Raw genomic sequence first — 3,782 nt, forward strand, 5'->3', positions numbered from 1 at the left:
GCTTGTGTAAGTGAATGACTATATTTGGAAGAAGGCCCTTCAGCCCATTGTTCTGCAGTGGTCAGAAAGCAGCAATTCAGAACCCAAAGAGGTTCTGAACCAGCTCCCCTATCTTTAGCACAATGACAGGGCCTGGATTATGTACAAGACAAGAGTGCTAATATTACAGAGGGGCATTGTTTATGGAAAGCTGCTGTGCTCTGAAGAAATTGGATAAAACATGATGGTTATATATTTTGGGTGTGTTTTCTTCAAGAAACATTTCAAATTATCTGCACAGATAGCAGTGATAGCCCATACAGCACACAGTTACAGGATGTACGATACTTTATGCCTAAACAGTCAAAAACCACTTCAGCATGATGTGCTTGCTCTTGAAGTGTAGGAAGTTCCGTAGCTCTTAACCACACCAGCAACAGACAAAGAGACATTGCTATGTACCATGCAGAGGGACCGAAAAACGTTCAAAATGTTCCACCTCAAAACACAGTGCAAGGTGCAATCCAACCGTCCCAAAGCCCATCTGAAATAATCCACGATTTGACCGCCCACTCAATCCAGATTCAGAATTCATACATATGAACCCAGATGTTACAATGTTCCATCCGTCCCGGAGTCACACTGTCTCACCTCCCTCCTCACCTTTAAAGCCTGTGTTAAGACATATCTATCTTTCACAGCTTTAGGAATAGCTGGAATAATGTGATGTTTTATTCACCAATTATCAAATCCATTATGAAACATTGCATGTTTTACCCCATTGTCTCTTTCACACTCTTAATTAAAATCCTTATATAATAATCCTTGCATTTGATATAGCTCCTTAACGCTTCTTCAAGACATCTCAAAGCGCTTCACAGAATGTAATGTAAACTAGATTGGCTGTGTTTTTGTGGGTGATACGCGGCAGCCAATTCTGCACAGCAGTGTCCCACAAACAGTTGATTCCCAAACAGGGTTCGATTCCCGACAGGGTGAAACGTTAGGCAAGTTTCCTTACTCCACATGTCTCTGTTTACCTAGGAGTAAGTAGGAACCTGGTTGTTAGTCGATTAGCAGATCACATTTCCGGGGATAATAATCCTTTAAAAACATTACAATAATTTGGTCACTCAGTTCCACGACTGTTGACATTTCATGACATCTGAGATGTACAGCTGGCATCTGCGCAGTCGATAGAATGTAACAGAAGTAAAACAGATTATGCCAGTTAATGCTAAATGAAGACAATATAATTTGTACCCATAATAGTCTTTTCTTACTGCACAGTACTACTTTGACAATTTTTCCTTAGTTTATTATTTTACCTAGTTCCTGACATATATTCATTGTAAAATAGCATATTGAAAGTAAACGCCATGGAAATGCTTTATGCAAAAAGGTGCTCTGTGTAATCTGATACCCAGTGTCTCACAGAAGTGCAATAAATGAGTAACCTGAAGGTATGAGGCAGAGAAACATATGGCAAACAGCCAAATTTTCATGCAGAAGTTGACTATTGGCCCACTTATTCCACCTAAACAATTTCCCAACGCATTCCCTGAATCTATTTCTAAACTGAATAACCCAACAATAATAATAATCCAAACATTTGATATTGCACCTTTCATGTTCGGAGGACATTTTAAAACACTTCACAGGAAATATCGCAAAGTGACTGTATTTTTCAGACAAACACTGAATCATTTTCGTTTTCAGGAACTAATGTAGTTCGTTTCAGAAACATATTGTGGTTTCTTTTTCCACCATGTGTGCCAATAGTGTGTCTTCCTCTAAATAAATTCCTATTGCATTTCCTGATCTCTTGTCATCTCTTGTGGAGTCCTGTAGCTCAGTGGTTAGAGCACTCGCTTTGCAAGTGAGAGACCTGAGTTCAATTCCAGGCAGGGAAACCTTGGGCAAGTTTCCTTACTCCACACGCCTAATAATAATCCCTCCAAAACAAAACAATAATAAATTGTTCATTTTCAATCTACGACTGTTTGTGGGACATTGCTGTGCGCAATTGGCTGCCGCGTTCGCCCACAAATATACAGTCAATTCATTTTACAGTATATTCTGTGAAGCGCTTTGGGACGTCCTCCCGACGTGAAAAGCGCTATATCAAATGCAAGGATTATTATTATTATCCTTATTTTATATGATCTTTTACTCTTGAGTTTTGTACAAAAATAGCAGAAAAAAAGAAGCAAAGGCAGAATTAAATAGGTGAACAATGTGACAGTATAGCATGATAGATTACAGTAAAACTCACATAAGTCGTATCAGTTGGGACCATATCATTTAAAATGACTTACGCAAAGTCCGAGTTACAGGCAAATTTGCATAAATCAGATAAAATCCAATTTAATCAACAATCTACACTGCACATTTTAATTCAATGCAGCCTTTAAGTGGACATGCGATGATGGGTCAATACTACGTTTTGTGCAATTCAATGCATCTTGATCCATTGCCACATGCGTGCTTACTGGCAAGCATTGGAATCATATTGAATCGCAGGAAATTAAGTTCTTCTGCACACGTGGAGATAATAATAATAATAATCCTTGCATTTGATATAGTGCTTATCACGTCTTCTAGATGTCTCAAAGCGCTTCACAGAATATGCTATAAAGTGAATTGACTATATTTGTGGGAGAAACAGAGCAGCCAATTGCGCACAGCAGTGCCCCACAAATGTCATGGATTGAGTGACCAAGTTATTATTGTTTTTTTTATTTGAGGGGATTATTATCCCCGGAAAAGCAATCCATCAATCGACTAACAACTGGGTTCCTACTTATTACTAAGTAAACAGAGATGTGTGGAGTAAGGAAACTTGCCCAACATTTTACCCTGCTGGGAATCGAACCCAGGTCTCTCGCTTATGAGGCGAGTGCTCTAATCACTGAGCTACAGGACTCCAGATGGGACAAGACTACTTTTCCTGCGATTGGCATGTGCATCCGTCGACTGGTCAGCACGTCATTCAATTCAGCAGGTAAATGCAGGAGTAAAGCAGGATAGGGAAGTGGTGTTATGAGCTAGGAAATGATGAACATGACAAGTGTAAAGAAATCTAAATGGTTTTGATAGGAAACTCACTGGGATTCAGGTGCATGAATGACAGACGAATATATGATTTATAAAGATAAGATTTTGCAAGGTTTACCTTATGAATGAAATAATCCAACACTGGATTAAAATATTTTGAAACTGGAGTTCTGTACTTTTCACAGTATACACACAGTGTGTACAAATGAAGAATAATATAAATGAAAAAGTTGGCTTATTTTTAAGTACTGAAACCTAATACAGATGAACCTTGTTTGATTATACCCCCTTACCAATGGTTTAAAGGCCTAAATACCCTTTTCAAATTTTGGCAGCAGACAATTTTTTTTCAGTAATAATAACAGAAATATTTTTTGCTTTAATGATTTTGTATAATAATGAATATAATACACAGCAATGAATTGATGACGAATTTTATCTGGGGGATTGTTGGCCAATAAAATTGGATGGAACCATGAAATTGAAATTGATCAAAATTGTATTTTTTCTTGGTCTACAATGAGGGGGATTGAAAATAGTTTAAAGCCTCAGTATTTCTTTGAAAAGTTACACTTACAATTACATTTTCTCTCATCATGACTATCCTCGAGATTGCATGTCTGCACATGTAGGGAAGTGTCAAGTTAGTAAAAAAAAATGCTTAATAAAATTCACAGAATTTCCGTCTTCTGTGGAGTTGCTGACACAGGCTACATAAATTTAAACTGAAACTGTCTTAGAAACAT

The 3,782-nt window shown here is 37.7% G+C and overlaps 1 non-coding gene across 1 annotated transcript; it reads right to left on the reverse strand.

Annotated features, from left to right (window-relative positions):
- Window positions 1-2,833: 2,833 nt before the first annotated feature.
- On the reverse strand, window positions 2,834-2,905 carry trnam-cau. The gene has a single exon. It is a non-coding gene; the product is annotated as a tRNA-Met (tRNA).
- Window positions 2,906-3,782: the final 877 nt, after the last annotated feature.

Source organism: Callorhinchus milii, unplaced genomic scaffold, assembly GCF_018977255.1.
Source record: "Callorhinchus milii isolate IMCB2004 unplaced genomic scaffold, IMCB_Cmil_1.0 Scaffold4, whole genome shotgun sequence".
Classification (NCBI taxonomy): Eukaryota; Metazoa; Chordata; class Chondrichthyes; order Chimaeriformes; family Callorhinchidae; genus Callorhinchus; species Callorhinchus milii.